A 12,724-nucleotide genomic window follows, 5' to 3' on the forward strand; every position below is an offset into this window, starting at 1 on the left:
AAGGATCATCGATTTCGAGATCCCCGCCGCCAGGAACCCTACCCTTCACGCGATCGCCCTCGGGATCGCCACTCAGGAAATTACGCCAACCGCCACCGAGAGGGGCGGACAAAAAACCTACAAATTTACTAGCAGTGGGAAGGAAGTCCAGAATAGAACTTTATTACCCACCCCAACCGCAATATGCACCATACTGTCAAAGACCGCACGAGCCTCCTAGTCCACAACCATGGGTAGCCCTTGCCACGGCCTCTCGGGATCCGTCCGCCTCAACCACTCCCACCTCACTCTTAAAGCCAAGCCTTGCAGCTGAAGGTTGCGGACACCCAAACCACCAAGCCAAGTAGGTTTACAAACCGAATTCCAAGCCATCACGCTAGGATTGTTACAACAGACTGTCCATGGTAAGCTGCGATCACGCCGTGCGTGAAGTCGTGGGAGCGTGCGCGAGCATGGGCGTCGTGGTCACCGCAGGAACCGGTCCAGGTGGTTGTCCTCCTGTGTGTGGGCCGCGGTCGGGTTTCCAACACTGAGGCCACGGTTGAAACCCCCGTCCGTCAGTCGCGAGCTTCTCACGCTTCCATTCCTTCGGGTTCGGGTGCCGGCAACGACACGTTCGCGAGGTTCGATTCCACGAGCAGCAATGCTGATGGATTTGTTGGAGATAAACTTTTTTTTGAAGTTTTGTTGGAGATAAACTTGAGTTCTTCAAGAGCTAGCTACGTGTGCCAAAAGGGCGGAAATCCAACACGACCGCATCGAGTTGAATACAATACGAATACGTATGCACGTGGACTTGTTTGGAATAGAATAAACCCTAACGAACGAACGAGGTTGTTGCTCATCTCGACCCGTACTTAGTGGATCGATAGATCCCATCATCATCATGGGCCTTTCCTTCGGCAAGACTGCAACGTCACCCTGGCCGGACCTCCCGCCAGAGCTGGCCGCCAAAATCCTCGCCCGGCTGCTCAGCCACACGGATCGCCTCAGCTTTGGTGCCGTGTGCCGCGGCTGGCGCCTCGCCGCGAGGCAGCACCGCTTGCTGCTGCCGCCGTCCATGCCATGGATCAACATCGGCAGCGGCGCGTACATGGATCTTGCCGGCAACGGCAAGGCTCGCCGTTTCGCCGCGCCCGAAGGGTACCATGCAGGTGCCACCTCTGGCAGCTGGGTCCTCTACCAGCACGAGCGTTCCTCTCGGTTCTTCCTCGCCGACCCTTTGAACCCTTCTATGCCGGCCATCGAGGTCCCGTGCCGCTACGACCCGAGCGACGACACTGGTGACGGCAGAGTGAGTATGAGATTCTGCCAAGACGGCACTTTCCTGACATGGCCCCTAAAAAAGATGGTTGTGTGCTCACCTCATCTCGTCGTCGCCACATCCGCCTACAATGGTCCACTCAAAATTGCATGCTTTCGGCCAAGCAATGGAACGGTGGATCCAGCGACGTTTTTCTGGTCGGAAGGAGATTACTCGCACGGTCATCAATAACCATGATTGGCATGATGATTGGGACTTCATCTACGCGGATATAGCCTTCCACCATGGGAAGGTCTTTGCTCTGAGCTTAACAGAGAATCTCTTTGCCTTTGATTCGTCCATCAAAGAGATGTCGCTATCTCAAACTAGAAGTCGCGTCGAGCATGCCATCAAGGAAGGGCCAGCTACAGCGGCAGGTGCCGCGGTAGATTACTACAACCACCACCTGGTCACGTCTCCGGACGAACAAAAACTACTAATGGTGCGGTGGCGAATCCCTTTACGGGAAGATCGGACCAAGTTTCATCATCGAATGATGGATCTGCAGGTGTTCGAGGCGGACTTGCGGAAGGGCCGGTGGTCCGAGGTCAAGGACTTGGGTGGCCAGGCCCTTTTCGTTGGCCAAACCGGATCGAGGGCGCTTGCGGTGGGTGGTTTGTCAGATCAGATGTTCCAAGGGAATCGTGTGTTCCTTCTCGGCGATGATTGGGCACAGTTACATCCTACACGCCCCTGGTGCAAGTGTTTCGACTGCAAAAAACTCGGCTATAATGCTCCTAGCTATTGTGTGTATGACATGATGAGCAGGGAAGCTAGTTTAGTTTCTTTAGGTGGAGGTCATTGTTCGATGGAGTCTCCCGAGATGGCATGGTTTTTCCCCTCCGGGTGAAAAGATCATAACTTTTTTATGAAAAAGAAGGGCAATTTTTCATGTTGTGTAATTAGTCTTTTGAGATAATAAATGCATTGTAACTAGTCAATTAGTAATTTTGTTAGCGAATATACTATGGGTCATCCTATCTGGCTCGGTCTGGCCCAACTCAGAGATGGATGTCGCCTGTGATGACAAAGACGGAAGAGTGTGCATGCGTAGATGCCTGAACTCTACCTCCCCTGCTCATGTGTTCTTCTCGTCTTCCTCTAGTTCTCTAGTCGAGTGCTAGCTCCTACTTCATCTATTTAGTCTCATTGGACCTTCCTCATATTTTGGGTCAAAGTTTGATCGTAAATGATACCGTGGGAGGCTGAAGTGGATACAATTTTCTATGGAGTGTAGTACGAATGATTGCTTAGAAAAATTCCAATAGATACAATCCAAATAATCAACATAGGAAAAACTCCTTCAAACATCCGGTTGATCTAATGACGAGTGCTTTAGAAAATTTCGCACCTAAAGCGAGCCCTTCTATTTTGGTAACGTCAATCCTTTTATGTCCCACACAGCAAAACAGTACTCTCTGCCTTGAACTTACCAAAACAGAAGAGCCCGTTTTTGTGAAAATTAATATGAAACGCGAAAGTTGTTCGAAAATACTCTCCTCTTCTATATCCTTACCAAAACAGAAGAACTCACTTTTTTGGAATTTGATTTTGAAACCTAGAAGTTGTTCCAAAAGACATAGTATCAACTTCATACTAATCATATTTTGGAGGTCACACTCCGTTAAAATGACAGTGCCATCCACATACTAGAGGATAGACACACCTCCTTCAACCAGATGCGGGATAAGGCCCCCAAGCCGACTATCCTCCTTAGCCTTGGCAATGAGAATAGCGAACATATCTGCTATAGCATTGCATATAATTGGCGACAGGGGGTCACCTTTCCCCATAATTTTCTTGGTTTGGAAATAATGCCCGAAATGAAAGAGGACACTTGCTGCCTCAATTCAGTTGCAAAAACATTCATGCGAAGACCTTGTTGAGGGAAATACCAGTTTACTTTATCGTATGCGTTTTCAAAGTTCACCTTACAAATAACTACATCAAGCTTCTTTGTGTGCAGCTCATGGATCGTCTCATGAATGATCGTCTCCACCTTAATGTCCAAAGCATTACCAATTGTTAGGAGAAGATCTTTTTATTTCTTGTACTCACCACTAATACGCTTAGCGCAACCTCGAAGGAATTGTATAAGTTGCCATATTTTAAATTGCCATTTCGCATGCCTCCTTTGGTTTATAGAAATTTTGTAGGAATGATTACTTTGTAGACCTTTCATTTATAGGAATGGATTCCTATTTCTATATAGGGTAGGAACCAATCCTTCACATTTCAAAAGAAAAAAAACACTTGCATAGACTTAATGCAAAAGTTCTTATACTATGAATCAAATAAATTATTTGTCTTTACAAGAATTGAGATACATGTCAATCTCAATTCCTATGATATTGCTATTCTATGAAACAAAGAAGGCCTCGGTGTTAGTAACTCCTATAGTCTCCTTTGATAACTCATGAATTACAATATCGAGAAAATCTTCCCTCTCAAAACAAGATATTTCAAAGGAAAAAAACAACATTTATTTCCCGGATGAGCCGCCTCACCGGAATCCAAAAAAAGATGAGTGTGGCTGCAGATACTTCCCTAGAGAGCATGAACCGTCACCGGACCAAATTTATGCGCCCACTCAACACTCATCAAGACAGGATCCAACTATTCACAGATCGGAGAGAGTAAATTGTTAGCCCAACTAGATTGATGGCCCGATAGTGCTATCTCTCTCAGGTCTAAGCTCCCAATAGTGACACTGAACATAAAATTCCATATGACATCAAAATTATTCTTATTCTTCTCTTTCTGTCTCTGAATACTATTAAAATCACCACCCAACAACATAGGTGGATATTTCGAACCACAAATCCTAGCAAGCTCAGCAAGGAAGTTGTGTTTAAGCTCAATTTGTGCTACCCCATAAACAGTCAGAAGAGCCCATGAGAAGACATCATTTCTCGAGCAAACATCATGTTTGACCACGAAGTCATAAAACTCCATATTCAGAACCTCAAGTTTAGAATTATTCACACCTTCCCCTTGGGAGTAAGAAAAACGATGAGTAATCAACAGGTGCACATAAGAAGTCTAGAAAAGACGTGACAGAATATGAATGACCCGCCTCCATGAGAGCGATGAAGTCCAAATTTCTATCTCTAGAAATATTTGAAATAAATTATCTTTTATCTGTCTCGAAGATCTCTGCTATTCCAGAAGATTTGTCACATTCATCATGAATATTTTCTTTTGACATATACATCGCTCCATAGAAAGATCGTATTGCTTCGTAGCGTGGGTACGACGAACCTTTGAAGGTACTAAAGAGTCAACAACACGACTCTCGGAGCGATTTACTCAATCCAAACCCAAATGGCCTCTATCATGGAAAAAAAAGGTAACATGTTTGTCGTGCCGTGCAAGACGACAATTTTCGTGCACGAAATTTGATTGCCACGTACTCTCATAAGAAAGATACACATCAGAGAAAGTATCACGTGATACCATTTGTTAAGTGCTACCACGGAAGACAAATTTAAATGTTACAAAAATCATGATTTTTTATGGATGTTTACAAGGTATGTGTCTACAACCCCTAACAAAATCAAATTCAAATTCAAAATACACATTAAGAAACAAAAAAGACAAATTCATGTGTGAATACTGTCAATTTTGCCGACCTTTTGTCTTTTTTGGCACTATTCATGCTATATTTGTCATTTTTTTCTCAATGCACAATTTGAATTTGAACCTGGAATTGCTAGGAGCTTTTATTTTTGCTAGGAGCGGTACTCCAACCCTAGCCGCCGCCAGGGCCGATCCCCCTCCCTCCCTCCCGCCGCTGCCGGAGGACGCCCCCGGCCTGCGCCCGGTGGCCGACAGCGGTGGCGAGGGTTCTCCTCGCTCCCATGTCTCAGGGGCGGTTCGGGCCCCCTATGCGCGTGGAGGCGCGGCCGATCTAGCGAAGCGGCGGCATCCGCCATGGCTGAGGCGGCGGCAGCAGCGGCCGATCTAGCGAAGCTGCGGTGACGACGGCGAAGGCCACTCCTGCCTCGCAGCGGGCGATCTATGCTACAGCGACGCGTCATCCGGTTTTGGATCGGCGACGGCGTCGAGGGCCTGGTGAACTGCTTGGCAGCACCTCCGGTCAGATCTAATCTGGTCAGTGCAGCCGGCGGTGGTGCTCATCTTCTCCGACGAAGGTGGCCGGCCAGAGGTTGGGTGGTCAGATCTCGAGATCCGTCATCTAGTCCCGGCTGCGAGTTGGGGAGATAGAGTTGCCGGTGAAAACCGAGCCGACGGCAGGCGATGGCGGTGTTCTGCGTCGTTACCTTGATGAAGGCATCGTCGTGTAACTAATGTCGACCCACTCGTGTTGCTCCAGGGGAAACCCTAGGATCTGGTTTTCCGGATCGGATGATGGCGGCATGACGGTGTCCTTTCTTTTTTGGGAGCATCGAGCAGCGTTGGAAGTCAGAGGTAGGAGGCGGAGAGGCTTCATCTTGCATGGAGCTTTGGTGGAGATATCAAGTCATGTCTGGCCGACAGGTGCTACGCTTTGTCATACCTGGTCGGCAGGTGCTACGCACGACATATCTTCTAGAGACTTTAAGCTGTGTCGGCTGGTGGTACTTGGCGGCATGGTGCTGAGGTGTACCGGCGGAGACCGCGGCGTGCTCAATAGTTAGCGCGCAGGGAAATGGTGGCGTTGGGCACCGTGCTGGCATCGACGGCAGCTAGACCGGGCAAGGGTGATACGTCAGTACAACTCTGAAGTTGGAGTGGTGGCAGTTGGCGGCAGCGGCCTCTGAGAGCGCGCCGGACCGGTGTGTGCCCCATACCCGGCAAGTGGCTTGGTTGGGGCCTCAGGTCTTACATGTTAGGCTTGGCTACGAGGTCTGTGGTATTATGCCTGGACTATCAGCATCCCTTCATCAATTAGATAGGAATAGCGACGGATGTTGCCTAGACGGAGGATTCAGACTTACTATTGTATTTCCTTGTAAGATTTTGTGTGAATAATTAATAAAGTGGCTGCATGCATAGGCCAAGCGGGAGGTCTTCCGCCTTCTCTAAAAAAACAAAGATGGAATGACCGATGTGGACGACGAAATGCGGCGGCGGTGGGAGGGCGCGCTCCTTGACGCGGCCTCCGACGTGCCCACCGAAATGCCTCCATCAATGAAGCTTGTATATTCGTATTAATCTGGCATTGGGACCGACGTGAAGGGATGGTGGAGGCGCGCGGCATGGCCGCCGCTACCGTCCGGTCCGCGAGCAGCCACTGGGCGCTGCACGAGGCCACGGCCAACGGCAGGACGCGCGCCTGCCGCTACCTCGTCCAGGACCTCGGCTTCCCCATCGACCCCCTCTCCGACACGGGCGAGACGCCGTTGCTCCTGGCTGCCACGCTCGGCCACGCCGCGACGGCGGCCTGCCTCCTGGAGCACGGCGCCAGCGCGCACGCCCAGGACCACGACGGCAAGACGCCGCTCCACTGGGCTGCCTACAATGGTACGCACGCACGCACCTCGCCGACACTGGAGCACGCGAGCGCGAGGTTAACAAGCTGACGCCGTCGTCTCGGCCGTGCTGCAGGGGACCTCCTGCTGGTCGCGCTGCTCCTGGACAGAGGCGCCGACATTGGCACGGCGAACCCTCGTGGCACGGCGCTGCATATCGCGGCCACGCAGGCGCATCCGAACCTTGTCGCCTTCCTGCTGCGTCATGGTGTCGATGTACGCATTGCGCCGCCGTTCTGTTTGTTTGTTTGTGGAGCCGAACAATTTAGGGTGTGTTTGGTTTCCCGCATTAGTCTCAGCCTGGCCCACGCGGGAAGAAAGTGTCCTGTTTGATTGCCTGCGTTTACTATGCGGCCCGCATCCACGGAACTTAAAGCACGTCCAGGCCAGGCCCAGGGGAAACGCCCGAATCGGCAGTAGCTCGCGAGCCTAGCTCGGGCGAGGCAGGGAGGGCGACGCGCTTCTTCCCTCGTGCGAGCAGGGGAGATGGCGTGAGCTCGCCCGCATCGCCAAAAAATCGGCGGGAGGATTTCGGCTCACCTCCCGCCGAGTCCATCCTTATTTAGCCCCTCCCTAACTGCCCAACTCCCGCCACCATTCTCCCTCCGTTCGAGCTTTCCCGCCGACGCGCATCGGCACCGACGAGCAGGTAAGCGGTGCATCTTCATCGGTCGGCGGTCCACAGCGTCGGCGCTCCTTCACCGGCCGGCGTTGATCTTCCACGACCGTCCCTCCTCATCCTCAAGCTGCAGCGATGGCCTCTATGAGTTCAATCCCCCTTTCTCTCTGTTCCTTCTAGCTAGATCTGAGCTGCAGCTAGGGTTTGATCTGGATGCATGGTTGATTAGTGGTCTGATCTGTGAGCTAATATGGATGATTGCTACGGTGCGACTGCAATTTGTGGTAGGGCTAGATGTTCAAGCATGTGGTAGGCTAGATTAGTATTAGAGTTTGAAGTTGAACCTTGTGCTTGTGTTGAATCATGCTTAGATCTATGATTTGTAGCTATTGGTGGTCCATTTGTAGCATGTTGTTTGTTGTAGATGTATGTTCTTGCTCATAGATTATCCAGTATCCTTGGTATGATTGCGATGAAGCATGTGCTTACTATGATAGTGATGAACCATGTACATGTATGCTCCTGCTTTCATGGATTTTCCGGTATGTTGTGTGCTATGCTTACTGTCAATGCATGCTACGATTGTAGGACATGACCACGCAGATGCAAGATCTTAGTCAGGCCCTTGTCCTGTCCGACAGCCAGTTTGCTCCATTGTTTGTCGAGGACTCGCAGCCTATGTCCGAGATGGCACGTGATTCAGAGGTGTTCGCATCTAATTCCCTCTATGTGTCAGTGGTGCTCATTGAGCCAACTCCTGCTGCTGCTGCTGCCGCTGCAATCAAGCTAGCAGCAGCAAAGGCAAAGAAGGATGGTAGGTGGAACAACATGAAGTGGCAGCCGTTCATGTCCACGTTCATGTTGAACAAAATGTGTGAGCTCATCTCTAGTGGAGTTATGACTGACAAGGGCTTCAAGGAGGTGCACTTGAACACCGTTGAGAAGCAGGTGTTCGAGTTCTGTGGGTAAGAGGTGTCTGCCACCCAGGTATATAACCACATGAGGAAGTGGAGAAGTCGATGGATCCAAGTGTCCAAGCTGAGAGACCTTAGCGGAGTCACATGGGATGAGAACACTTGCTCCATAGTTCTGGAGGCAGAGCACTACGTCGGCCATGTCGCGGTTAGCTCACAGCACCCTTCCTTTTCATACTGTCCACCATTGCCTACTCCTAATCGCAACTAACAACACTTGTGTTTCATTCTTAGGACCACCCAAGGGACGATGAGTTCCTCAACACACCCATCCAAAACTACAGCCAGATGCGAAAAGGGAGATCCAAGTGTCCAAGCTTCTCCTTCGGGCTGGCAACTGGGAAGCATGCCATGGGCTCGGGTGAGCCTCTTGGTTCTCCCATGCCAGACTTCCCTGGGACCCCGGACGTCGAGGTCCTTGATGGCCCTAACAAGCCCGCTGTGAAGCCCTTCGACAAGCCATTTGACCCCGTCCATGATAGGAAGAGGAAGAGAGGAGGCCTGATGGAGGAGGAGATCAATGTCTTTTGCAGCATGACTGAGGCGGTGAAGGAGGTGGCAGCAGCCATCAGGGAGTGCAAGCCCCTTGACGTCCACCCTGACCTGTATGGCACTGTCATGACCCAGGGTGGCTTCAACGACGAGGCTCTCATGGCAGCTCTCAGCCACCTGCTTGACAACAAGGCCCTGGGTGTTGGGTTCATTGCCATGGCCGACCCTCACAGGGTGTTGTGGCTCAGGAGCTGGCTGGGCAAGCACTACTACTAGAGTAATGCTGCCTGTGAGCGTGCATGATCCCCGATGGCGATGGCGGTGGCGACGACGACGACGATGACGATGACGACGTGCATTTTGTGTAGTTAGGGCTCAAAAACTATTTGATGGTCTGTATATTTTGGCATTGTTGAGGAAATCGTTAACTGGTAACTGCTCGGTTGGCTGGCGAGTAGGGGATTAATAGGCTAATCGGCAAGTTAATCGGCCATTTAATCAATTAATCAGACGATTTATCAGTTTATCGGCTACTCGGTGACCCTATGAGTAGGGATTAATCGGCAAGTTAACTGGTTAATCGGATGAATTCTTGAAATTTTGGTGAGGTGGTATATACTAACCCCTCACACTGATGATGAACTTGCGGTGGTAGGACGACACCCTCTTTTGGATGTGGTGGTAGGTTAACACCAAGGTAGTGGTAGGAAGAACTTGCTATGCCGTATGATCATGCATGCTTTACTTCTCTTCTGCTCCATTGTTGTTTGTGTGCTACTTTGCTCTAGTTGTGTGCTCAACTCTTGCTCTTGTGCATTGCTAGGGCAAGTGGTATGCCGTGTTCATCGGTAAGGTCCCAGAGGTTCATAGTTCATGAGAAGAAGCCAGTGCACAAGTGGTATCGTATAGCAACAACACCCATAGAGGGTTCAAGACTAGGCAAGAAGCAGAAAAAGCTTACTCCGAGTGGGTGCAAAAGCACGGCAGCAGTATTGACACTCGCAAGGTTGGAGGTGTCAAGGTGGATCGTCATTTTGAGCTGAAGCTGAAGAACTGCATCATCTTCGCCCAGTTCATCGCCATTGCTGTGCTGTGGCGTTGGTGTGCTAGGTGTGAGTAAGCTCACCAACTAGGGTACAAGGTAAGCACAACATGTACGCCGTATGCAACCAAACGCCATGTTCACGTGCCGCTCGGGCCAATGCAGGCAACCACAGAAAGTGCACTTGCGTTTTACCTAATGCAGAGACACTAGATGCAGGCAACCAAACAACTAGCAGATGGCGTATTAGGGCCTGTTTTTTCTCGACCAGACTGGATTGAGAAGTGTATGCGATGGAGGAACTGTTCACAACGGCAACCAAACACGCCCTTATAGTTTGTTTTGTGCAGCCGAACAAGCTTCTCTGCCGTGTCTTCACACCCTTGGTCTCATCGATTCTTGGCGGCTCACTGGAATGCATGAAACTGATCATTCAGGTCAGGTGCTACAATGATTTGTCTTGTGCTGATTGATCATTGAGTTTGTGTTAATTGCATAAGAGTGTGGCTAAATCTTAGTTGACTGAGACTTAACCAAGTCTGTCTTGTGCTACATTAACATTACTCTATCTTTGTGCTGATGAATCTGTAAGTTTGTATTCATTGCATAAATCATAGTTACTTCTTTGATTGATCGCGCTTCTGTCTTTAGTATCACTTGCAATGCTTGGTTCGCCGGAGTCTCGTAGAATTTGTTCATATCGAATTTCCCCCTGTTCCAAACAGAGCCCATACCGTACTAGGTTCGATAAGAACCCAACTTGATCTTGATTCCGCAGATCAAAGAATTAGAACTAGCTTGCTTTGAGAAAGAGTTTACCGAGCTTCCTCCTCTAATCTTAATGGCCACTCAACTGTATGAGTGTCGGTGCACTGAAACTGTTGTGGAAATGTTAACTAGGCCGGAGCTAATGTTAACGCGGGTGGATCTTCTGGAACGACCCCTCTCTTGGTAGCATGCAGCCGCCGCGGCAACATCCGGCTCGTCGAGTGCTTGCTGGAAGCCAGAGCAGATCCAAACAGTACTGATGAAGTGAGCATACTGAACCTCCTCTGCTGCCACATTTTATCCTTGTCTTTTTTTTTGCAATCCTTGGCCTTGATAAAAAAATGTTCCCAAAAACTAACTCATGCTTTTTATACTCTGTAACAGCTTGGTAGGTTTCCGATAGAAATCGCCGCTGTCCATGCCGAGAGGAAAGTCGTTCGAGCTCTGTTTCCTGTGACTCAACGCCCTCCAACTGTGCTTGGTTGGAGTGTTGCTAGCATAGTGAGACGTGTAAAATCTGCTTCTTACAGGGAGCGGGTAATGCCATATTACTGTTCGTTATATAGTACTAGTACTAATTAACTTCTCATGAGGGGCCCTTACTCTTGTTTCTCTAAGTTTTTTTTTAGAATCTCCATGTTTACCTGGTAAGTGATTTCCTTCATCATCTAAAGACAACATATTTAGGTTGATATTTTTTATTTTCTGCTTAGATGGTTATTATTTAGGTTGATAGTTTTTATCTTGTGTTTACATGATCACATGTAGGAGGAAAGATGAACTAAAACTACAAGGAAACAAGGCCTTTGAAATCAAGGACTACGATGCGGCGATTCCTCTGTACAGCATGGTAACCTCTCTTTTGCCATTGATTGTTCTTGTATGCACCTGTTGGGATGCAAATGTTCTGTTTTTGTCCTAGTGGCAGCAAAAACACTACGAAATTGTCAGGGTATATCCCCAATCAATTCAGATGGTTCAGATCTACATTTCTGAAAATGTTGACATTCAAAAACAAACATGTAGGCACTGAAGCTCGACGACACGGATGCCACCTTATATTCAAACAGGAGCATCTGTTGGCGCTGCACCTTGGTGACGGCGATGAGGCTCTTTCGGACGCCCAGGCCTGCACCAGGGTCTGGCCTGACTGGGAGAAAGGATACTACCGTTAGGGAATGGCCTTCCCCTTGTTGGAGGTGATCATCGGCCTCATTTAATTCACCTATATTCTTAGCTCATCGGTCGAGATGGCATCCGATCCGGTCATGCTTGTGTTAGGATTACGTCAGTGTTTGTTCCACGTTTAGCATGGCATTGGAGCTTGATCAGGGGAATCCAATCATCATCAACGCCCTCCGGTAAATCCACTGCATGCACTTGTGTCCTCAATTCCTCATCATACAAACTAATCTTACGTTCCACACGTGACTGTGTTATGTTCAAACTTGTGCAGGGATGTCTCGGAGCGAGTGGACCGTGTCGCAAGATCGCCGTGCTAGGAGAACATGGATGCAAGGCAGAAATCAGGTTTTGTCTCGGTTTGTGTGATCAAAACAGTAGAAGGTTGTCCTATCGTCCATGTTCATTGCGCTGGTGTATATTGGATCTATTATAGCCTTTTTGCCCTGTCCGGATGACGGGTGGTGCAGCCCTGAGTGAGTGCTGCTGTAAATAGCTTTTGCTGCCTGTTATTTTCAGAAACTTGTTCTCCTGTTTGCTAGAGACCTTGTGTTTGCTTTTGCGCTGGATGCTTTGAACTTCTGTCGTGTTGTCAAGATAACTTATGTCCTGTCGTGTTGGTAGCTTTTACGACTGTTATTTTCATAAACCTGTATGATTTTAGCGTTGTTAATGTTAGGCGGTGCCTAGTTTGCTAGAGACCTTGTGTTTACTTTTGCACTGGATGATTTGACTCTCTTGTTGTCAAGAGAGCTCCCGTCGTGTTATCATTATGTCTCTTCATAGTGGAAACTGGCCAAGATGCCTTTTGGCTGCCTGTTATTTTCAGGAAACCTATATGTTTTAACGCTGTTAGCATTAGGCGGCTGC

The 12,724-nt window shown here is 49.1% G+C and overlaps 1 pseudogene; it reads left to right on the top strand.

Moving 5' to 3' along the window:
* The first annotated feature begins 6,486 nt into the window (after window positions 1–6,486).
* Window positions 6,487–11,892, top strand: LOC125519526 (annotated as a pseudogene).
* Window positions 11,893–12,724: the final 832 nt, after the last annotated feature.

This window comes from Triticum urartu, chromosome 7, assembly GCF_003073215.2.
Source record: "Triticum urartu cultivar G1812 chromosome 7, Tu2.1, whole genome shotgun sequence".
NCBI classification, from domain to species: domain Eukaryota; kingdom Viridiplantae; phylum Streptophyta; class Magnoliopsida; order Poales; family Poaceae; genus Triticum; species Triticum urartu.